The sequence below is a fragment of the Sardina pilchardus genome, chromosome 20 (genome assembly GCF_963854185.1).
Source record: "Sardina pilchardus chromosome 20, fSarPil1.1, whole genome shotgun sequence".
Lineage (NCBI taxonomy): Eukaryota > Metazoa > Chordata > Actinopteri > Clupeiformes > Clupeidae > Sardina > Sardina pilchardus.
In genome coordinates, this window is record NC_085013.1 from 7,924,265 (window position 1) to 7,949,829 (window position 25,565).

The following is a 25,565-nucleotide window of genomic DNA, read 5'->3' on the forward strand; positions in this document are numbered from 1 at the left end:
AATTCAGAGATGAAATGAGTCGATGAATGATTTGGCCCCTATCAGAGGGAGACTGAGCAAGGGAGGGAGAAGGTGGAGATCAAGCAAGTAATGCGCAGCTCAGAGGAGAAATATCTGCTGGGTGATGGATGCAGAGTGACAGTAAGTGGGGGAAATACCAAATCAATGTTTACCCTGACATTTAAAAAGAGAGACAATTACACCCACAAACCAAACACACACACACACACACACACACACACACACACACACACACACCTCTTTCGGCTTCATAATTTACTGTCTACAAAAACAGTTAATTCTGTGGTGAGTGAGCTGATTGTCAAACACAACAAATGAAAGAGCAAAATATTTATCTCCTAGATTTGCAGCACACTTTTCAAATCAGGCCAACTTTCACAGAACAACAAGCACTTTCATTTAAAGAGGAACTATCTGGTACTGCAGCAAAGTCATTCATGTTCTTTTTTTTTTTTTATCTATGCTGTACAATAATGAATATTTAAGCAAACCCGTTAATGAAATATTTTATGTCATATTATCTTTATTAACAAAAATCCTTAAGCTAATGAAAATATAACCTACCTATATGTGCAAGGTAAATGTAGAGTTTAGCATAGATTCTCCCCGAGGCTACTATAGAGTATTTAGTACATAGGCATACACGAAGGTGTTTGTACTTGTGTTGTGTGCAACATAGCTGTGTACAATATCAATGTTCCAGATAAATATGACATGTTGTTACCCATGAATAACAGTATGCCTGTGGGTATGTCATGTTAGACACGGGGTGTTGTGACATGATTGGAAAGAAAAATGTCACAGACACACACACACACACACACACACACACACACACACATACACGCACACATACGCACACACGCACATTAGGTTTTCAGTCACATACACATGTGCTGCCTTGAAATACATTATATTCCCTCAAACTACCTGCCTGCCCAGTTAGACGAGTATGAATAGTCTGTCACATCCTCTTTTCTTTGGTCTTAACTCCATTTGACTGGCTGCCATGTTATGTAGGAAAGGAACATGTCAATCATCTAGGCCTAGCCTATATATTAAGGTTTATGGGGCGTGTTCTAAATCAGAATGACTTTGGCTGGTAAAAAAAAAAATGGACAAAAGAACTGGGCTAATGTATACAGTAAATATAATAATGTATAAATCTCTTGTTCAACATTTCTGTGTAGATTGCACATAAACACATAAAATAGGCCAAATGAATAGGTTCAACAAGTGAATTTATTTTTTAGCAATAATAGAAGGTCAATCTCCCAATCGTGAATGAGAGTAAATCCTTGGAATTATGATAGGGTGGGGAGCTGGGGTGGACTACCCAGCCCCCCTGCAATGGTGCAGGGATTATTCTGCCCTGAAGTGCACACACTGCTTTACAGACTCACCTACATAGATCCTCATCCTTGAGCATTTATTTCACTCAGTGAAATAACAATACATCCAGGTAAAAGAAAGTGCAAAATGAATAATCCAGCATTTTGAATGCAATGGTTTGGGGAGCTGGGGTGGACTACCCAGCCCCCCTGCAATGGTGCAGGGATTATTCTGCCCTGTTGCGCACACATTGCATCACAGATTCAAGCAGTTTATATCTTCAAAGAATATTGATAAATGACAAAAATCAAGATATCATAACATGAAAAAGCAATAATCCAGTGTTTTAAATGTATAGATTTGGGGAGCTGGGGTGGACTACCCAGCCCCCCCTACAGTGGTGCAGGGATTATTCTGCCCTGAAGGGCACACACTGCCTCGAAAATATATCCACATAAATACAATATCCATGGACCTCCCCCTCAGTAAATGTAAATAATCCAAAATCCAAGTGTCAAGGAGCTGAAAGAGTAATCCAGTGCTTCAGATGTGTCAATATTTTGGGGAGCTGGGGTGGACTACCCAGCCCCCCTGCAATGGTGCAGGGATTATTCTGCCCTGAAGTGCACACACTGCTTTACAGACTCACCTACATAGATCCTCATCCTTGAAAATGTATATTCCTCAATGAAATAACAATATACAGTTTCCAGGTATGAGAAAGTGCAAAAGAAATAATCCAGCATTTTGGATGCAATGGTTTGGGGAGCTGGGGTGGACTACCCAGCCCCCCTGCAATGGTGCGGGGATTATTCTGCCCCAGAATGCACCTGTTGCTCAATAAATCCAACTAGGGCCTACTGTCATTTTGTACTCCCATGTGTGAAAGGCAGCTCCATCCATGAAGCTGTGGTGAAAGCCCTTCTGCAGCCAGTGATGGATCTGCACCAGTAGCTCCTCACTGAAGCTGATGGTGTTCACGGTGATGGTCTACAGCCTCTATCCACAGCAGCATGGAGATTCTCAGTAGAGGAGTCCTGGATGACGAGGAAGATTCATTCGGACAGTAAAGCTCAGGATGGTCAGCAGCATGCAGATTCACAGTGGAGAAATCCTGGACAACATTCATTCAAGGAGAAGAGATTCTCACTATCTGTTAGCCTGACAATCAGAAGAACCAAAGACATATTTTATCTATCTTATAATTTAGGTTTTATGTTGAATATCACATAAAAGCAGTGGGCAACAATTTAATGTGGCGTTGACTGTGAATCAGTGGCCTATCATACTCACCTTACTGCTGCTGTAAGGCCGTCTGTGTCTCATGCCTCTAGCAGGTGGATCTTTATCAATAGCTTCTTATCTCCAGCAGGGTTGGAAGGCCAACACTTCCACATTGTGATTCTGAGAGGGTTTCTGTCTTTTGGGGGGCTGGGGTGGACTACCCAGATCCCCTCCAGCTGCGCAGGGATTATTCTGCCCTGAAGTACACTGACTGCCTCAAATATACAGCCATTGGAAATATAATATCCATTTATGCTTGAACATGGACCTCCTTCAGTAAGTGTAAACAATCAAAAATCCGAGTGTCAAGGATCTGAAAGAGTAATCCAGGTATTCACATGTGTCAATGGTTTGGGGAGCTGGGGTGGACTACCCAGCCCCCCTGCAATGGTGCAGGGATTATTCTGCCCTGAAGTGCACACACTGCTTTAAAGACTCACCTACATAGATCCTCATCATTGAACATCTATATCACTCAGTGAAATAACAATAAATCCAGGTAAGAGAAAGTGCAAAAGAAAGAATCCAGCATTTCGAATGCAATGGTTTGGGGAGCTGGGGTGGACTATGATGAAATTACATAGAAATTACCATACAATTACCACCTTATTAGCGAGCCGTAATGTAAAGTGCTATCGGGAAAATAAGTACCGACAGGGCGAACCGGACCCCGAGACAAAGCGGTGGGGTCTTGTTTCGCCCAAACAAAGGTACTTTTTTTCCTGATAATGACCTGTGTTCTATACATTATCCTGCTTATTATACGGCTAATTGCCAAAAGGAGAAAAGAAACTTACCACAATATGTTAAGCAATGACTTAGCTACCGTTTTGTGGCTTCCGCTAACCAAATAAATAGTTCGCTACACAGATAGAACTTACTAGCTGACTTTCACTTTCAACGAAGCAGAGTGATATGAAAGACCTGAATTAGAAGCACAAACTCCGTTGCCATTGATAGCGGTCATTATTTTTTTCAGAGGTCCTCTATCAGAAAATAATGACCGGTAGAATTTTGGGAAATCACATTCAAGTCAATGGAGCGTTCTACTTGCATTGTGAAGAGCCGTATAATAAATGAATATAATATCTACTTAAAGGAGCATTTCACCCATTTACATGAAGCTTTTTATTGTTAGAAACCCAGTCATATTTTAGAATGGTCGTGCATCATTCCCTAATTTTTCCCTGAGATGGGAGAAAAAAGCCGAAAATTTACCCTTGGGGTCATGTGGATAAAAGCCAACAACTCCCAGAATTCCCTGCCTTTCACTGCCTCAAGGCGCCGGTACAGTCGACGCACCCGACTTGTTGTGCGACATGTTGACGTCACGGGGAACGTTGTAACCATGTATACTTGCGCATGGTAGTCGCGACACAATTTGCAGTATTCTCCTGAACAGAGGCACGGTATCCATTGACGTTAATGGCAGTAGCAACTAGCTTCTTTGCTGATATTTCAGACTTAGCTTGCACAACTGAAGGATTAGCCTACCATCTAGTTTATGAGATGAGTTTGTGTTATCTCCCTAAATGGAAAGAGATTTTTTTTATTTAGGTCTAGCAGATATCCTTTGGTTGAAAATAAATCTCTTTGTTACCTTTTGCTGGAATGCTTATGTGCCTCGGTCCTAGTCATTTCCCCCTAATTCCTCCTGTTACAACTCTCACTGGTAACTTCGTTAACTTATCCAACGTAGTTCACGACTGTAAACAAATCAGTCATCCAAACGGCAACTCTCGCTGCAGCCTAGCCAAGTTAACTTCCCACTTCTCAAACTTACTATTATTCAAACTTCATGACTACAGTCGTTTTAAAAATGAATGGGCTTATTTAAGATGTTGGATAGGCTATATGATAATGCCTGAATGTGGTTTATGTGGTTGATGATAGATAGATAGATAGATAGATAGATAGATACTTTATTGATCCCCAAGGGGAAATTCAAGATGACTGTAGAAGGACACTGGCTCCGTGAGCTTGGCTTCAATCTCTCCCTAGTTGTCGTGTGAGGTTGTCGCGCGCCCCTGATATCAAATGTTCGGTGTACGACAGGTCGGCGCGCGGCTGAAATCTGGCTCGCGACACAGGAAATTACGTCATTTTGACGTCATATTGTCGCGCGACAGGTCGGGGGCGTTGAGTATACTTCTAGCTTTACCAAGCACCCAGCAGGAAGTAGACAAGTACACAGAAGGACTCATTAATGTAACATTTTGGCATTAATAACGATTCTAAAATTAAAACGATCATTGTTTTACGTTGCATTCAATCTTGTGGCCATATACTGTATCAATGTTGCTGGTCTTCAAAAGGAATTAGCGAAAAAATCGCAAAAAAAAACAAAACGTTAATTTTACATATTTCCATGTCAAATGTCCCGCAAATTGACAGCATATATGCTAGAATACCCGACTTAAAACAAGTATTAGTATCGCTAATACTATTTGTGCAATAACTTGTGAAAAACATTAGGATAACTGACCTTGTGAGAGCTAGTCCATTCTAGTTTGAGCCAGCCCAGGCAAAGGCTAATCGACAGCCAATGATCCTAATCGACGTCCAGGCTTGCTGCAGGCCTTGATGGAGGCCTTGATGTTCTGTGCTGTATTACAGCTCATACAGGTCATCTCGTGCATCAAATTCACATACCAGATCTTCAGAATCCCCATGTGCCATATCAGTTTCAATATCAGCATTCAAAGAATTAGTATATAATATTAAATCGTAGTTACTTATCAGCTTTCTCCACAGACTGGGAGCCTGTAGCTTCCAATAAAGATGGTGGCTATATATTTTAGTTTCTGCAAGTGATGTCCCACCGCTAGCGCCCCCTCTTGGAAAAATGAGGAAAGTGTTTGTAGTTTCACCTACTCGACAAAGATAGGACTTCCTGCTTTCAATTATGCAAAATTACAATTCTTACATCATTGAAAGCAGGAAGTCCAACATTGAAAACCGTATTTCTCTCATCTCAAGGCAAACTGAGGGAATGATGCATGGCCATTCAAAAACATGACTGGTTTTCTAAAGATACAAAGCTTAATGCTAATCAGTGAAGTGTCCCTTTAAGGCCGGCGCCCACCGGACACGGCGTTCTGCGGTCTGGGCTTGACGCACACACAGAATTTTAGAATAGTTTTCTATCTCTGTGCGGCTGCTGCGCTGCAGACGTTTCCAGTGGGCTTTGCTCCACTGAAACAATGGAGTTCTAATTTGTTTATTGTTGCGTGTCCGGTGGGCGCCAGGCTTTATGCTTGAACATAGACCTCCATCAGTACGCATAAACAACCAAGTTCCAGGTGTCAAGGACCTGAAAGAGTAATTCAGTGCTTCAGATATCAATATTTTGGGGAGCTGGGGTGGACTACCCAGCCCCCCTGCAATGGTGCAGGGATTATTCTGCCCTGAAGTGCACACACTGCTTTACAGACTCAACTACATTATATTCCTCAGTGAAATAACAATAAATCCAGGTAAGAGAAAGTGCAAAAGAAATAATCCAGCATTTCAGATGCAATGGTTTGGGGAGCTGGGGTGGACTACCCAGCCCCCCTGCAATGGTGCAGGGGTTATTCTGCCCTGAAGTGCACGTCACTGCTTTATAGACCCAACTACATAGATCTTCGTCCTCGAACATTATATTCCTCAGTGAAATAACAATAAATTCAGGTAAGAGAAAGTGCAAAAGAAATAATCCAGCATTTCGGATGCAATGGTTTGGGGAGCTGGGGTGGACTACCCAGCCCCCCTGCAATGGTGCAGGGATTATTCTGCCCTGAAGTGCACACACTGCTTTACAGACTCAACTACATAGATCCTCGTCCTAGAACATTATATTCCTCAGTGAAATAACAATAAATCCAGGTAAGAGAAAGTGCAAAAGAAATAATCCAGCATTTCGGATGCAATGGTTTGGGGAGCTGGGGTGGACTACCCAGCCCCCCTGCAATGGTGCAGGGATTATTCTGCCCTGAAGTGCACACACTGCTTTAAAGACTCAACTACATAGATCCTCATCCTCGAACATTATATTCCTCAGTGAAATAACAATAAATCCAGGTAAGAGACAGTGCAAAAGAAATAATCCAGCATTTCGGATGCAATAGTTTGGGGAGATGGGGTGGACTACCCAGCCCCCCTGCAATGGTGCAGGGATTATTCTGCCCCAGAATGCACCTGTTGCTCAATAAATCCAACTAGGGCCTACTGTCATTTTGTACTCCCATATGTGAAAGGCGGTTGCATCCATAAAGCTGTGGTGAAAGCCCTTCTGCAGCCAGTGATGGATGGGCACCAGTAGCTCCTCACTGAATGGTGATGATGCTGATGGTGCTCACAGTGATGGTCTACAGCCCCTATCCACAGCAGCATGTAGACTCTCAGTGGAGAAGTTCTCATGATGATCTGGTCTCCTGACAAGCAGAAGAACCAAACACATATTTTATCTATCATTTAGGTTTAATGTTGAATATCACATAAAAGCAGTGGGCATGCAACAATCTAATGTGGAGTAGATTGTGAATCAGTGGCCAATCATACTCACCTTACTGCTGCTGTAAGGCTGTCCGTGCCTCATGCCTTTGGCAGGTGGATCTCTGTCAATAACTTCTTAACTCCAGCAGGGTTGGAAGGCCAACACTTCCATATTGTGATTCTGAGAGGGTTTCTGTCTTTTGGGGGGCTGGGGTGGACTACCCAGATCCCCTCCAGCTGTGCAGGGATTATTCTGCCCTGAAGTACACTGACTGCCTCAAATATACAGCCATTGGAAATATAATCCATTTATGCTTGAACATGGACCTCCTTCAGTAAGTGTAAACAATCAAAAATCCAAGTGTCAAGGAGTTGAAAGAGTAATCCAGTGCTTCAGATGTGTCAATGGTTTGGGGAGCTGGGGTGGACTACCCAGCCCCCCTGCAATGGTGCAGGGATTATTCTGCCCTGAAGTGCACACACTGCTTTACAGACTCAACTACATAGATCCTCATCCTCGAACATTATATTCCTCAGTGAAATAACAATAAATCCAGGTAAGAGAAAGAGCAAAAGAAATAATCCAGCATTTCGGATGCAATGGTTTGGGGAGCTGGGGTGGACTACCCAGCCCCCCTGCAATGGTGCAGGGATTATTCTGCCCTGTAGTTCACACATTGCATCCCAGGTTCGAGCACACCATCATAAATCCTCATCCTTGCCTGTTTATATCCTCAAAGAATATCGATAATGCCAAAACTGCAGATATTATAACATGGAAAACAATGAATCTAGTGTTTTAAATGTATCTATAGATTTGGGGAGTTGGTTTGGACTACCCAGCCCCCCTACAGTGGTGCAGGGATTATTCTGCCCTGAAGTGCACACACTGCTTAAAAAATATGTAAGGGATAATGTATAGAATGCTGGTCACTATTGGGAAAATAAGTACCGACAGAGCGAACCGGACCCCGATGCCAAGCGGAGGTCTTGTTTCGCCCCAAAGGTACTTATTTTCCCGATAATTACCTTTTTCTATACATTATCCCGCTACTTATACGGCTACCGGCCAAAACGAGAAAAGATACTTACCACAATGTGTCTTTAGCAAAGACTTAGCTACCGTTTCATGGCTTCCGCTAACAAAATCAATCGTTCGCTACACAGATAGATTCTAGAATTTGAGATTATGTTGCTTGGCAACGTTTTACTACTGTAGCTGTCTTTCAACGAAGCGGAGTGATATGAAAGACCTGAATTAGAAAAACAAACTCTGTTGCCATTGACAGCGGTCATTATTTTTTTCAGAGGTCCTCTATCAGAAAATAATGACCGGTAGAACTTTGGGAAATCCCATTCAAGTCAATGGAGTGTTCTACTTGCATTGTGAAGAGCCGTATAATAAATTAATATAAATCTACTTATGCGTGAACGTGGACCTCCATGCGCATAAACAACCAAACTACAGGTGTCAAGGAGTTGAAAGAGTAATCCAGTGTTTCAGATGTATCCATGTTTTGGGGAGCTGGGGTGGACTACCCAGCCCCCCTGCAATGGTGCAGGGATTATTCTGCCCTGAAGTGCACACACTGCTTTAGAGACTTAACTACATACTGTAGATCCTCCTCGTCCTCGAACATTATATTCCTCAGTGAAATGACAATATATCCAGGTAAGAGAAAGTGCAAAGGAAATAATCCAGCATTTCAGGTGTAATGGTTTGGGGAGCTGGGGTGGACTACCCAGCCCCCCTGCAATGGTGCGGGGATTATTCTGCCCCAGAATGCACCAGAATGCAACAGTAGTCCAACTACTGTTATTTAGTACTCCCATGTGTGAAAGGCAGCTGCATCCATGAAGCTGGAAGCCCTTCTGCAGCCAGTGATGGATGTGCATCAGTAGCTCCTCACTGAAGCTGATGGTGCTCACAGTGATGGTCTACAGGCCCTATCCACAGCAGCATGGAGATTCTCAGTAGAGGAATCTTAGATGACCAGGAAGATTCACTACAGGAAGAAAAAATTCTCATGCTGGTCCAATGTTACATCCTTCAGTGGATGGTCACTTCTACCAACAATCTGAGGAGCAAAAAAACATGTTTCATTTAACATTTAGGCTTCATGTTAAAGCAACACTAAAGAGTTTTTTGTACTTTAAAATAGTGTTCCCAAAATCATTTCAGTGGTTCATCAACTCATAACAGGGTGAACGGCACTTCTGCATTCGTTTCGCGGCCCTCTTTCGGCTATAACTGCACTATGTCACCAGATTGGGTAGCGGTTCAGTAGTACGATGGAATGATAAGAAACTACAAATTTGACTTGCTTCAATATCGCAATACATCATACTTTCATAAAATCATGCAACACACTCTACCTTGTCTGTGGACATTGATATTTGCTGGAGAAACAAATAGCGTTCGTGCGACAGAGAAAAAGTGCTTTATAGGCCTAGTGTTGCTTTAAGTATAAAGAAAAGAAATGACCAGCAACCTCACTCAGAGTAGATTGTGAATCATACTCACCTACAGTACTACTCTACTACTCCCCCAGTGGAGTCTATGTCCCTGGCCCCTGGCAGTTCAATCTCTGCCCATAGCTTCCTCAAGGCCAGCAGGTTTGGAAGGCCAAAACTTTCATATTGTTATTCTGAGAGGGTCATTTGGGGAGCTGGGGTCAACTAGGCCTACCCAGCCCCGCTACTGTGATGCAGGAAACTATTAATTTATGCGTATAACATGGAACTCCCTCAGTATGTGTAAACAACCAAAATCCCAGTTGTAAACTCTGAAAGAGTGATCCAGTGCTTCACTATCAATGTTTTTGGAAGCTGGGGTGGTCTACCCAGTCCCACTACAGGGGTGCAGGGATTATTCTGTCCTGAAGTGCACACACTGCCTCAAATATACAGCCATCATAATATTATCCACTTATTTTGAACATGGACCTCCATCAGTAAATGTAAACAACCTATCAGTCAATTAAATACAGAGTTTAAAAAAAAAGAGTGCAATCCATCCCAATCCAGTGTTTCAGATAGGGTACATCCGGGGTGGACTACAATGGACTACAATTATTCTGCTGTAGTGCACACACTGGCTCAAAAATACAGCAACAGTAAAGGCTACCATTCCTGTTCTTGAAAACCTCAGTGCCTCCTAGTCCTAGGTGTCACAGAGCCTCATACACTGTCAGTTGGGCCACAGATCGAGTCACTTATGCACTCCTGTCTAGTTGCTCTAATCTTGTCAGTGAGACGACACCTGAGCAGCTGCAGTTTGCTGAGGGGCTTTTCAGTGAAGTAATGATGACGTCCATCAGGCAAAACATCTAAGGAGATGTGCAACGTCCCAGCTGAAAGTAACAGGTTTGAGGGAAAAGGAACTCACTCCATAAAAAGAGTTGAACTAATGCTGAAGTAGGCCTGTGTAAGAATTCAACTAGCAGAGGAGAAAATCTACCAGTCTGTCTTTAAATTGCACTCATTAAGAACAATTAGAAATGTTACAATTGTATACAAAAATGTTTGAATACATGCCAAGATCAACCACCAACCTACCTTTTAACACGTGGAGAAACATCCCTGTCCCTGTCATTTGACATGCATTGTTCAAATTAAAATGAATGACTGACAAAATAGATCTAGTCAGTTACCTTGGTTACATTAGAATTCCTTTATTATGACATCTGTCTTTCATACGCATCCGGATGGAATGAAACGGTGCACGTACGTACTTCCGTTTAGGAGTCAGGGGGTCATGGTGACCGTTTGGATATAATGGAAAAGCAGCGAAAACGGCTTCTAAATCGTTGAACAAACATGAATAAAAGGCACAAAATAAGGTTGGTGTCAGAGTTATCTATGTGTTCATGGAAATAAGGTGACCATTACTTTTTGCACGTTCCAGTTTACTAGGAGAATCACAAACATAGTCACAGTCAAGCTGCCTGCGGCTGGCAAGCTTAACCTGTCCATGTCATACCATCAACTAAACATAAGTCACACCTTAATTATATCACTTGTAATACAAACGTATTTTCTACAACTAGCTGAGATAATTGGCTATTCTGAAGTTCCACACTTAGCTAGCTAGGAAGCTAATAATTTTACCGGTAGCTGCTAGGCTAAGTCGGAGATGGTAGTGCTAGTGCTAAGTGTTAGCTACCAGCTAAATCAGAGAGGGTCAAAGAAGGATCTTTGGCTAACCTAAATCCTTCCTCAACATTGAGTTATTGGAAACGAATTAAGTTGGTAATGTACATAGTTTCGGCATGAATCAGTTACATATTTGTTTCCCCCAGAACTGTTGTGTTAGTAAAAGGAATGAATGTCCTGAGAATTAATATCTAGAAGTAAGGTGCCACTACTAGCAGACTTTCACATTGGAATCAATCAATGATATATTGCTTGCTTTCACCTAAAACCGGGCATGATGCAGATAAATGTATCTTTATGAGGATGCACTGTTAGGCTACCTATGCCACTAAATAAAGGTAATAAAGAGGTGACACTCTTCGGTGACATCAATGTTCAAAACCTTTGCAAATCCATCCCAGTGTCATGGACATTTCATTTGAACAAGTGTTCCTATCAGGTTGATACATGATAGGCTACATAGCATAAGCCTTTTAGTACAACAACTGGCCTTCCTTGCAAGCACCTCCATACTTCTGTTAGTTGGTAGGTCAAAATCACCTATAAATCCAATCCTTATTTAGCCTGATTGAGCACTTAATATAGCGGTCTATTTTGTTTAACATATTCTGCCCTAGCTTTGGGATATCTATAAGCCCGCTCCGTCCAGCATCTTTTGCCCTGCGTGTCTAATGTCTTGTATTTAGAGTGCTTTGGGTTGCACACATGTATAAATAAAAGTGACTTAACTTGACTTAACTTGACTTATAATAGTGTACTGATTACATTCTTTCACATTTCCTCCACTTACGTTTCTGCTGACCACATCCAGCATCACAGTTCTTCAGATTTCAGTTCACTAAGGGTAATCAGGTCTTTGATGTGAGCCTCTGCCAACACGGAGCTCACTTGTAGCCATGTAGGAGCAAATACAGTTCCTCCCTCTCTCCTCAGAGTCCAGCTATTATGAAATGAGGCACTTCATGCCCAAATGAGCCACAGAAGCACATTGCCGTGGCGACATGTACATAGAATTCATTTGTGACATCTTAACATTCCATGATGTCACTGACTGGTTACAGCAATGCCTTATGTGATGGATTTCAATTCAATTCAATTCAAAAAGCTTTATTTATCCCCGAGGGGCAATTTCTCCATGCAGGCATAGTGACATATAAGACATAACACAACATAAGACATACAGGACAGGACAAAGGAGAACAGGACAGACAATTGTGTGTAATTTGGAAACGTAATAGAAGGACCAGAGATGGTTGAAAAAACGTATTATGTTTCATACCATGTTAAAGGGCTATTTCTCCTAAGTACAATCAAGTATGAACAAATGGAATGTTCTGTCAGAGCATTATTATGACCACACCTTTTTAGGAGACATGAACTGAGCTGCTTTTTCTTGGGATCTTTGGAGGGACTACAGCATATTATCATAGTTGTGATTTATTCAAAGGCACGAGGATGCAGCCAAGAGGATGAACAACTGTGCTACTTCAATTATCCCCTTGTTGGTTTGTATTATCCAATAACTTGTTTATATGTTTATATTTTTTCATTACTGTCACTAACAAATGCATTTTCTCTGCCTGTCAAGCAACACATAAACTGTCTGCACATATGCTCTGTGAAACAAAGTGGCATAAAAAGTTAGATATTGCAGAGCTGTAACACAACAAATCAACACCTATGGAACTTGTCACTTATTACTTGCACAAGTGCTATCTGAGCAGAGCCTGTAAGATGAGACTAACAGAGCCAAGCTAAACAAAGTTATGTGGTAAACGGTCATTTCAGCCGCGGCTGTGGTTAGAGAAAGGAGACTCAAACGTCTTCCTAATACACTGCTAATGTCTTCTGTCCAGCCTTTTCTTTGAACATTTTATAAGGACATAACAGTCAGAGAGATGTGATAACTCTTCGTACATGGGCTGATTCTCTCTCAAAACCCTTTAACTGGTATATGATATCTGTATAGGAGTATACTGTATCTTCCAGCCACTTCTATGGATGATAAACTTGCAGCTTGCTCTTCACACTAATCCAGTAGATTGTAGTTGTAAATTGGGAATGCACCACATTACTGCCTTCTTGGCGTGATCCAGGCAACTAATCAGATGCTAATCAGCACTTAGCAAACTTTGGATAGAGTTGAACTGTCTGTAATGAAAACACAGATCCTGCTGTGGAGGGCCCACCAACTGTTGGAGGTGTGGGGCGATGACTCCGACAGATAATTAATAATAGGAGGAAAGCCTCTACTACACTGAGGGAGCTGAGCCAGACACACACACACACACACACACACACACACACACACACACACACACACTGAAAGGTGATGGAGTCCACAGACATGTATGAGAGAGGAGTTGTGTGGATTTTAGAGTGGTGATGGCAGGGGATTGGTTGAGTGGGTAGGGGTGCTGTCACTTAACATGTAGCTCTCTGATTTGCCTGCAGGCCAGCCCCTGAGCTAAGGTGAATTAGCACAGCTCTCCACTTCCTAACCAAGGCTGGAATCAATACACACACCACACCCATTAGCAAAAAAAAGTGTGTGTGTGTGTATGTGAGAGAGAGTCAGACTCCACAGTGGATAGGTCTGTGTGTGCAAATGTATATGTGTGCATCATGGACAATATATAATGCATTATGCATTATGATTATCGTGATGATCCTAACTATCAGGTGGGGATCACATTGGGAATACCAAAGTGGCGTTGGAAAAGAGTAACGCAGTGTTCAGACTGTAATAATTCAACTATAATTCAAAATTCAAACTAAGTTCTATCTCATTGCTGTCAACTACTCATTCCTTTACAATGGAAAGAAAAGTCCTGTAAAAACTTTTACTGCTTTCATTGGCCAGAATGTCTTCAATGTCCCTAGATTGTATCAAACTGACATTGATAAATCCCACACTATATTCTGACAGTTTAAGCAAATTTAATGCTCAGCTTCTTTGTCACTAGCCTAATGCCTGGTGGTAGCTTGATGGTCTTTTGGGCCCCCACCGTCGATTAAACAAATATCGCTCTTGTTAATATGAATGATGACATTCCACATAAACTATAACGACACCTTTTAGTCATCACATTCATTAGAGGAGAGACTTTTTTATCTTTGGTCAGCATGAACACTTTTATCTTTGTGGTCATAGTTGTTTTACCCTAACCTTGACCCTAACCATAACCCTTGACTAACCTTCTAAGCACCATCTATAGGAAGTCGACGGTGAGGGCCCAGAAGCCTATACAGTACATCCTTGTGGTGCCAGCCGTTCTGCTGTCAAGCCATAGCTAGCAATCGATACAAAATCTGCCACTTGCCGCAGGTCAGTGTGATGCCCGCCTTACAGTATGTGCATAATCTGTAACATGTTTAAGGGTTTCTAAAACCTGCTTGCAAATAGATGCCTCTGATTGTCATTGCTCCTCTGCAGCAACATGACTTACAGTACATCATGATCTCACATGGTTTCCATTCTTTCTGTACACTTGGCATAATATGTGAGAATTATCTGTATTAATACAGATAATTCTCACATTGTATTGACAATGTATTGACATAAATGTAAATTGTATCAGAGAAGAAGCAATTACTATTAATTCTTCAATGATTAAGACTCCAGTGACTAAACATTTATCTTATTAGGCATCTGATCCCTGATTTAAGCATAAATCAATTTGTTTTTGAAATTCATGTAGAGAAGGGAAAATTAGTCAGACTGAGAGTTATTGAGAAAGATTTGTTGCTGAAACTATATGTTTTCACCCACTGAACATTTTAAGATTGTTCATAGATTTTAAGAAAATGGGTATTAACACTGAGCACCTATTAAAGTCATGATAGTGTGTGTGTGTGTGTGTGTGTGTGTGTGTGTGTCTAGTGTATGTATAATGTATGTGTGCATGTGCTTTGATATTGCAATGCAGAACAGTGCTGCCAACAAGCATTTCAACCACATTTACTGTGTATTACATTATTCATATTCCTTTGTTTACTGTATATTGTAATGAGAAGTGCATAATGTCATAAGATTTTTAAAAAGTTAATTATGCCACCAAAGGAATGATTTTATTGCATTATATGTAGATTATTGTATCCAAAGCTTGTACTCTATTTTATTACGTTCTCTGCAGTTATTAGATTTCTGTGCATGGAAGATTGAGTCTGTCGAAACCAATAACATGGGCGCAAATTACCCCGGAATGATTCCACACATTCCACACATCTACTGTAAGAGCTGAGTTATTTTTAGCTTCAATCATTATGCAGTTATCATACACTGTATCATTCATTATACGATTATGAACATCAATAAGAAAATCAAAAATACATCACATGGCCAGTAATAACAGAAACAAATTGACCTTGTCCCCCTGTTGGTGTTTGTGCTAAAGATTTCCACTTATTGTACCGACTATGACTGAGAGTTCGAAAAGTTAAATGTGACAGAGAAAAAGCATTACCCAATCTGAATGATCTTAGCATACATATTTTTTGAACGCTACCCTGGGGAGAAGCATATTTCCATATGGGTTATTGGGATCAGAGACATAGTGTGGAGTAGGCCTTTGTAGGATTTAATCCCCCCTCCCCACAACACACACACACAGACACACACACACACACACCATGCCTTTTAGCTCTTTTTCTGCCTCAAATCTCCACATTTCTTTGACAGCAGAGGGAGGTGATTTGTCTAGTTCCGGGGAAAGACAGTGTGCAACAGACTGTGTGATACCGCAGAGGATGGGCCGATCTTCTACCCACGCCGCTTTGGCTCTGGTGAGCCCGGCTCAACTACACTCAACACTACACACATGCAGAAGAGTGACCTTGGTGGAACAAAGCAGCCCAGGCAGGCGAGAGAAACCGTGTGGGGGTTTAGACCCAGGGAGGAGAAAGTCAGTCCCTTAATGAGCAGCCACTACTTTTAAATCTGCTCAGCTGTCCCCACACTAAGTAAGCAGCACATGTCCACAATAGGGCAAGGTGTTAATAATTTAGCGAGGAGTGTAGACCTATACCTCCCTTAATGTGCATAAATCTCAATAACTATATACATGAAACATTATGGTGCTGGATGACAAGGCCTTATCAATAGAATGAGATGGCATTATACATATTTCACCTGTTCATAATGTGACAGTGGTGTCATCCATCAAGCTATCATATTAACAACTCTATTGATATGATGAAAAATTTCATGACATAAGAAGTACAAATCTGGGAGTTATCAACAAGAATTAAGAGCCATTATTGAAACTCGGTTAATCTTTATAAGGGCAATTATTATGAAATAGGTTAAGGAGAGGGTCATGAAATAATTTGTACCAATTAGTATCACAATTAAAATCAATATTATTATCTTATCATGATCAGCATCACTTTCAATCAAATTATGATAGTTATTACTGAATGGCACACTCAGAATAGGCTGTGTGAGCAGGATGAGTGTCCAGGTGAGAGAAGTGAGCCATGAAATATGATGCTGCTTGATGATTTTCTATTGCTGTATCTCTCTCCCTCTCTCTCCCTCTCCCTCTCTCTCTCTCTCTCTCTCTCCCTCCCTCTCCCTCTCTCTCTCTCTCTCTCTCTCTCTCTCTCTCTCTCTCTCTCTCTCTCTCCCTCTCTCTCTCTCTCCCTCTCTCTCTGATGTCCATGGGGAGCGCGAACAGAGGGCTGAATTATTACATCCTCGTTCCAGCCTCTCACGCCTCGCGGCCCTTATAAATCCACAGTTTTGCTTTCCTCTCTCTCTCTCTCCCTCCCTCTCTCTCTCTGTCTCAGTCTTGGCATGCCTGCGTCAGCTGGACGGAGCGCTCCTACGTCAGAGCTCAAGGTCGCAGCAGTCTCTAACCTCACGCGCGCCACCGCCGCCGCAGTGGGGGGAATCACAATCATTTCCTTGGCCCCACCTCGCCGACGTCATGGCAACCTTCATTTATTTACCATCCCTTTGTCTCGTCAATAATGTAGAGCTGTGGCAATAAGGTTTGTTCGCGTGCGTGCGCGCACACACACACACACACACACACACATCCTTACTCATACATACTAATAAAGACAGGATATACAGTATGCAGTCACATATCAGTTGGGAATGTTTGTTTGTGTGGTTGGTCTACATGCAGATATTGCACATGCACGTTATATACAAATCAAGGAAGTATCTGCTGTGAACAATGGCAAGTAAAGAGTAAAGAGAAGGTGAAAGTTATATTCCTGCACACATTCCTGCAGTCCATGTTTATTCAGACACTATGCAACATATGCAAATATTTACCAGACTGTAAACAATGAAGCTACGGATACTTTGCTTAATGCCTGCATGGTTTAGTCTGTATTATACCAGGCGTTGTGGTAAATGAAATTAAAAAAAAAGTAAATGTTGTCATATTAGGCTACTGTTATTTGCATTATTTGTGGGTTGGCAAGGTAACTGACTATGCCAATACATTTTAGCAAATGTTAAATGTTAAAATAAATTTGTGCGTGTAGTGAGGGTAGGTGAAGCGTGTTCCCTAACAACTTCTTTTCCTTTGAGAGAATATTCAATCTGCGTTGTCTACGTCTGTAACTAATTGGGTAATTCTACTTGGTGCCGGAAATGAGCGCCCGTGAAGCACCATTTCATAAAGATAAAGGCTGCTGTGAAAATATGGCCCTTGCGGTCCATACTCACACACAGGATGAGCGACTAGGACTCACTGAGGTGAAGTGTTGATGGGGTGAAGACACAGCAAGGAAACGTGGATTTTGGTGGAGAGCGCAGATTTATTTATAGTACAAAAATAGTGACCCGACATAGAAAACAAAAAGAACTTCCGACGGAAAAGAGAAAATAAATTAACCAACAGGTTACTTAACTGAATACCAATCACCGTTCTCGTACTCTCCAGCCTTCTCTCACAAGACTTCAAGCTCTCTCTCAACATGAAATGAGCCAGCCTTAAATAGGCCAGCCAATTACCCAATCAAGACCTGGGCTAAACCATTTAAGAGGGGTGACAGTTTGTACCAATATTCAATCTTTTGCCATTACAAAGACTAATACATACACAGAAATACAGAGTCAAACATAGTTTAGGGAAAAGGAGAGGTCTCCTTTTCACATTTCCCTCCTCCTCTGGAGGCTCGTCACTGTGGTGGCGAGACATACAATCTGCCACCGGGGTCTGTGACTACACCAAGGGTCAGGGAAGAGACAACTCAGAGCTCTAGGGGAACCCACAGCACAGAGTGCTAGGGAACTACAGCACAGAGTGCCAAGGGAACTACAGCACAGAGTGCTAAGGGAACTACAGCACAGAGTGCTAAGGGGACTACAGCACAGAGTGCTAAGGGGACTACAGCACAGAGTGCTAAGGGAACTACAGCACAGAGTGCTAAGGGGGCTACAGCACAGAGTGCTAAGGGGACTACAGCACAGAGTGCTAAGGGGACTACAGCACAGAGTGCTAGGGAAACATACAACCTCTCAGCAGGTTGCATGAGAAACATACAGCACAAAGTGCCAGGGGATTCACAGCCTCACAACAAGCTGCCGCACAACGTGCCAGGGAAGACAGGGGTATAACAGGCTCAGAGTACCGGGGAACATACATACATATATACATACATACAGCACCATGTGTTGGGCGACATACAAAAACACATTAAAATTCAGCCTCACAACAAGCTGACGCACTAAGTGCAAGGGGAGACAAAAAGTCCTTTGTCGTCGGTCTCTCGGAGCCTTAAGCGAAGTCCTTCGGTCCACGATGGGCCGCCAGGAGGGACAATCAGCTCTGCTGCCTTTTGTACTGTCTGTGGGCTTTTTGCGGTTAAATGTTTCCATGTGGTCCTTTGCCGACACACCGCTGCACACTGCTCCACGTCCTCGCCTTCCTCTCCAGCCTCAGCAGGGCTGTCCTGGACCAGGTCGCTGGAACTGGCATAGCTGGCGGCGCTGTAGGCATCCACAGGGCTGCTGGTGATCGCGGGTCTGCGGGTGCCACTAGCACTCGACCTCCATCACCGGGGTGCTGCTCCTGCAGATCCTTCTTTGCCCGCCGTCGATACACCATGGCCATTGTGTCGGTACCCATCTTCCTCGGCCTCAGTATCCCAGAGGCGTCACCATCCCACTTCTGACACCAACTGTGAAAATATGGCCCTTGCGGTCCATACTCACACACAGGATGAGCGACTAGGACTCACTGAGGTGAAGTGTTGATGGGGTGAAGACACAGCAAGGAAACGTGGATTTTGGTGGAGAGCGCAGATTTATTTATAGTACAAAAATAGTGACCCGACATAGAAAACAAAAAGAACTTCCGACGGAAAAGAGAAAATAAATTAATCAACAGGTTACTTAACTGAATACCAATCACCGTTCTCGTACTCTCCAGCCTTCTCTCACAAGACTTCAAGCTCTCTCTCAACATGAAATGAGCCAGCCTTAAATAGGCCAGCCAATTACCCAATCAAGACCTGGGCTAAACCATTTAAGAGGGGTGACAGTTTGTACCAATATTCAATCTTTTGCCATTACAAAGACTAATACATACACAGAAATACAGAGTCAAACATAGTTTAGGGAAAAGGAGAGGTCTCCTTTTCACAGCTGCAGTCAATTTCAAGCTTTTTTGGCTGAAGTAGCTAGCCTAGCATGGGCCAAATGAATGGGGGCGGGACTTCTCTCCAGTTATATATAATACCTCCATGGTCTATTCACTTATCTACCCCCCCCCCCCCCCCCCCCCCCCCCCCCTTAACAAAATCAAAGAGATGATAGAGAGGACTTCTGAAAGGAAGGGATTACACCCCCTCCACTCTTCTTTGAGCAGCAACGGCTCAGGAAGTTTAGGAGTTGTCCAGAAACTGTGAAGGTTCCTGGTTCGAGCTCAACTCCTCCTGATCCTGTTGAAGTGTCCTGGAGCCAGGCACTTAACTTCAGTGCTCCCGATGAGCAGGTAAGCATGGCAGCCTCTGCCATCGACGCGTGTGTGAATGGGTGAATGTGATCCATGACCGTGTAAAGTGCTTTGGGTGCCCGCAGGAGTCTAAAAAATTGCTATCTAAATGCAGTCCATTTACCATTGATGGCACAGCTGCGGAGATGGTTCATACCTTTAAATATCTGGAGGTGCACCTCTCCAACACTCTCACCTGAGAGGACAGCATCAAGAGTGTCATCAAAAAGGCTCACCAACGGCTGTATCTCTTAAGGAAGCTGAAGAGGGCAGGTCTGAGTACCATCATCCTCAACTCCTTTTGCAGGTGTGTGGCGGAGAGCATACTGACATCATGCATCACTGTGTGGTACTGCAGCTGCCCGCTGGCAGAGAAGCAGGAGCTGCAGGGGGGGGGGGGGGTCAACTCTGCACAGAGGATCATCGGCTGCAGCTTATGCTCTTGTCAGGCATTTACACCAGCAGATGCAAAGACAGAGCTGCCTGCATCATAGGAGACTCCATCGACCCTGCTCATGAACTGTTCACCCCTCTTCCCTCAGGCAGGAGGCTGCACAGCACCAAGGTGAAGACCTTCCAGGTTGAGGAACAGCTTCTTCCTGGACGCTGTGAGACAGTTGAGCTGTTGACACGGCCCCTGAATATCTTGCCCTTTAACTATTGCAATTTAAGTGCCGCTCTTCAGAACCATTTGCTGTTACTTCATTGCTGCTGTCCTGGTGTTTTTATTGTCTTTAGTATTTTTAATACTGCTTACTTTTTTATTGATTTAAAATATTAGATTGTATTTTTAGCTGATCAATTCCTGATCTGATACTGAGAACTGAGTACTGTATTTCGCTCAACATCCTGTTACATGATGATTGATGAATGACAATAAAGTATCCTTGATCCTTGGCCCTTGACTCTCCCTCCAGCAATAGATATCAACATTTAAAAATTTAAAAGAAAAAAAAACTATTATGAACAAATTTACCAGAGGGGAGTAAGGCTTGTGAGACCTTTGGGGGAATAGATTGATTTTTTTCTCTCTCTCTGTCTTTCTGTATTCCTTCCTTTCTTTCTCTTTGTAACCGCTTGCCCCCCCCCCTCCCCCCCATCCCCGTCCCCCCAACCCCCCCGCCCTGAAATCATTTCTTCTTTAAAGTGCTAAGATGAGTATGCAAATGAAGTGCAACTCTCCGGGTGCTTCATCTTTGGCTGTCTGTCTTCATTACGGCCGCCGCCAGCCTCGTGCCCAGCGGCGGCGCCCGCTCCTCCCTGGCAGGGCCGGTCAGCCCCCGCGCCCGACAGCGCCGCCGCCGCCGCAACGCACATTCATCTCTGCCCGCTCGGCGACTCATTTGGATTAAGGGTTATTAAAGCAACAGCTATCACCGTCTCACGTCCTCGTCCTCTCGTTCCCTCCCCCTCCCCCCCCCCCCTCCTCCTCCTCTCCTCGCTGCCTCTCTAGCTCCTCGTTGTCCACACGGCGCTTGCACAATGCCAGTGCTCCGAATTTCAATGGCGTTACAGTTTCCCTGCCCCAGACTCAATTAACCTGCCATTTGTCCCTGCCTATATGGACGTCGGAGGCAAGCCATTATGATGAGTGCCCCATTCACGGTCGCCACGCTCGTATCTAATTTAGTGGAGCCTCCGCGCTGGAGTTTCTGATGCTTGTGTTTGCTGGAGAGGCCATCCATTGTCCAGCGCCGAGTCTCTTTTGGTACTTCTCTGGAAGTTTCCCCCAATTGTAATGTGAAGTCTTTAGTGGATTTCTGGGAAGAATAATCAGTCTGAGAATAAAGGATCTATGGCAATTCTTAATTGGGTTGCCAGAAAGCAGTGCTGTTGTATTCATGTACGCTCAATATCATTATACTGAAAGGCATTCAGGTTCAGATAAAACACAAAAAGGTCAAATCAAACAAACTGACAAATAGACAACCAAACAAAAACGTTTTTTTTTTTCCCCCAACTGTTACTTTTCTATTATGGGACTAGGAGGGAAAAGGAGGCATGAAGAAAATGTGACAGGCCAGTGAGATAATGCGTTTCCACGGCAACAGCCTTGACCTTTAGTCAGGTGAACTTCCGAGTTCTTCTTTTGTTTAGTAGCACGAGGGATAAAAGCTGAAGGAACAACACATTGGAATCCGTGACACAATCGTGTGCATTCAGGTGTGCTGCAAACTCATCGTTGAAGCTGAAGCGGAACTGAAAGGTACTGTGCTGCCCCTCCAAAAGCTATGTATGCTGAGATTTATTACCGATGGGTGATAGAACATGCAGTGATCCTCTTTGTAGAGAGGGGAATCGAAGAGGAAAGCAGTGCATTGTGGGAGTTTAAGATCTGAGAGTGTCACAAAGGCCTTTGGTCTGATTCAGCAGCCGGTCAGGGCACATGGACATTAGTCTTTTTTATTCCCAGCCGGTGAGAGAATTCACAGGACTAATGTTCCTCAAGTCCGACAAATCGCCCCTGTCTGCACATCGCGATGGCAGTTAACCCTGTCGACTCAAACAAGCAGCCACACACATACACACACACACACACACACACACACACACACACACACGCAAGCACATATACAATATATTCCACTGACACATACACCTTTGTACACCCCTGCCCCACACCGACCTTACGCACACACACACACACACACACAGATATCCACATGTGCACACACACGCTTATGCCATTGAGGAATGTGTGACAGAAGGCCATCTTTTAGCAGCAGTGTCCAGGGGGCAGGGTGTTAGCCAGATGAAGCACGATCGTGGCCCTCGGAGCACTCCGTGAGCTGGTCTGTTCCGAGCGGCGAGAGATGAATGGACCGGCTGCTACTTGGGGAGTTGGGCCTTTTTAGCAGTGCTTGTTGGGATAAATGGCCATGGCTTTGTGCGTGTAGTAACTATTATTAATCTGACTCACCTGCCCACTCAGACACAGACACACACACACACACACACTCAAAGTGCAAATTCTTACGAACACTGAGGTTCATGCTAAAAGGAAAGGGACCAATTTGGCAATTGTCAAGAACGAGCGGATCTCCCGTCTAGGGGCTCCCAGGGCTTTGGGTCGTCTGGTGGAGCGATGTCATTTCTCTCTTTTCCCAGGCTCGTGTAATTACTCTCAAATCGCTCGCCGCGTGAAGGAGCACTTAACAATCGGCCCTCTGGGAGAAGAGGATGGAGATGGTCCGGGTGGGGTTGTGGGGGGGATTCTGTAATATGCCACTTCTCTTAAAGAAAGAAAGAGAGCCCATCTCCCTTTCAGGTCCCCACCTAACACACACTCACGCACACACACACACACACACTCCCATTTTTTTACATCGTCCCACTGGAATGGTGTCAAGAAGTAAGGAGGAGAAGGGGAATGGAAATTAACGTGAATCCATTAACAGCAGCAAAGCGTGTTAGGAACCGTTTCCAAGTATGTGTGTGGGGAAGGGGCGGGAGGGGGGTGGGGGGGGGGGTGATGGGGGGGCTCTACGGTGGAGCCTGTCTATGAATCTCATGAAGTCACAGCTGGGAGGAATCGGCAGCCTGGGTCTGTTGGGCTGTGAAAAGGAAACGCTGCTATTGAAGATGGGGGGGGGGACATGGATTGGATGGGATTGGATTGGATCTCACCGGGGGCCCTGTGAAATAGATTGAGCCGAACGTGAGATGGATGATATGCAGTCGGAATTACATTTTCATTTCATGGTTACGCTCTTTTGAAATTGATGTCTGAAGGACATTATGGTAACCCCCATTACCCCATGGTCTTAGCGCTTAAATAAGGTGCTGATGTGAATACATGTGGTCTTAAAGTATGATAAAGAGAGCGGGCCTGACAGTGTTTGCCGGCCACTATATGTTGGATCATCTCTTTTAAGGGAACCGGTGTGTGTGTGTGTGCGGATGTCACCGCTCTTTACGCTACAGCTTTATGCGAAGACCGTGGAGGTTCGGTGCAGACTTAAGGAGAGAGCCAGTCAAAGATTAGCATTTCCATTCATCTCGATGACAGCTGCTGAGCTAGTGCATTCAGACCAGGGGGGCCGGTAAATTGGCAGCAGCCATCTTCTCCGTACCCCTGTCCCTTACACGCAGTGTCACTTATCCAGCCATTCCTGGGTTTGGCCATTACACCTGTATACATGTGACATTCCTCTGCCTCAAGTGTCATCCTTTATAGGCTAATCACCATGCTTTAATACTGAGAGCATACACATATGATTCTGTTAGCATTGATCCATTATGGATGAGGATAAAGTTCTGTCTTTGCCATCATTCGTATAAAAATAATGGATTAATACCTTGATAGACTAAACACAAAGAACATTCAGAGATTAGAATTGTCAGCAACAGTTTATAATAACCACACAATTCATCATTTATTAAGCATTTGTAAACAATAAATGATTTGTTCATCATTTGCAAAGTATTGTTCCTCCATTCATTCTTATCAGTAAAGCATTTGCGCACACACTTATAAATGCTTTGATAAATAAGCCAATATCTAAAATGTGTTTATACATTATCTTAATACTTCATAAATTATGCAATATTCATTTGTTGATTATGATAATATTAAAATCATTGTTGATTTGTTGGATTTACATAGAGATAGAAATGCCATTTTACAGTGCTGTTACTGTATGTAACGGGCTGTGATGTGCTGCTAGCCTAAACACTATCACTGTAACACTTCCCTCTCCAGAAAACTTTGCCATGGACACAGCCACTCTTCCTTTAGCTCAGCACGACAATGTCAGAGTCAAATGAGAGATGGAACCATCAAGTTCGCTCAAAGATTAATGTCTGTCCAATCTTTCTTTCGGGCCTTGGAGAAATGCTTGGACATCCAGTATTGGAGGCCAGGTGTCCGGTAGATTGTGTATTAATTCAGAACAAGACTTCTAACTTCCTTTTGAAAAGTTTTGTCAAGGCTTCTCTGTGTGAATACCCAGCTACTGACGTAATTGTTCAAGGTGATGTCACAGAGACACTTCCTCACAAAGAATGAATCAAACCATGAACTCCCAATGAAGAGGCTAATTCTTTTATAACCTATTCATGAACAAACCATCATAATTTGGCTGTTCATCAATGAACTGAGAAATTAAGACCGCTCTTTGATCAATAATTACAATATGGATATTCATCATTAGCTAATTGGTTGAGCAAAGAGGGTGCATGACACAACATCTGCATAGAGAATTGTTCTCCATATGCCTTTTTTTATAGCACTTGTCTTGAGCACACAGACGCACAAACACACAGGCACAGACGCACACAGGCACACACACACATACACACACACACACACACACACACACACAGAGAGAGAGAGAGAGA

At 43.4% G+C, this 25,565-nt stretch overlaps 3 long non-coding RNA genes across 5 annotated transcripts; 1 reads left to right on the top strand and 2 right to left on the bottom strand.

The window, feature by feature from the left end:
- Positions 1–1,245: 1,245 nt before the first annotated feature.
- On the bottom strand, positions 1,246–3,598 carry LOC134067927 (uncharacterized). The gene is made up of 2 exons (XR_009936584.1): positions 2,647–3,598; positions 1,246–2,467 (listed from the first exon to the last, which is right to left on the bottom strand). It is a non-coding gene; the product is annotated as an uncharacterized LOC134067927 (long non-coding RNA).
- A 7,160-nt stretch (positions 3,599–10,758) lies between these two features.
- On the bottom strand, positions 10,759–12,184 carry LOC134068210 (uncharacterized). Its single transcript, XR_009936617.1, has 2 exons — positions 12,059–12,184; positions 10,759–10,914 (listed from the first exon to the last, which is right to left on the bottom strand). It is a non-coding gene; the product is annotated as an uncharacterized LOC134068210 (long non-coding RNA).
- LOC134068209 (uncharacterized) lies at positions 10,829–20,603 on the top strand. 3 transcript variants are annotated; one of them, XR_009936614.1, is made up of 6 exons: positions 10,829–10,955; positions 14,487–14,596; positions 15,950–16,053; positions 17,059–17,262; positions 20,100–20,225; positions 20,341–20,603. It is a non-coding gene; the product is annotated as an uncharacterized LOC134068209 (long non-coding RNA). The 3 variants fall into 3 exon arrangements; XR_009936615.1 differs by having other exon boundaries at positions 20,364–20,603; XR_009936616.1 differs by having other exon boundaries at positions 20,312–20,369.
- Positions 20,604–25,565: the final 4,962 nt, after the last annotated feature.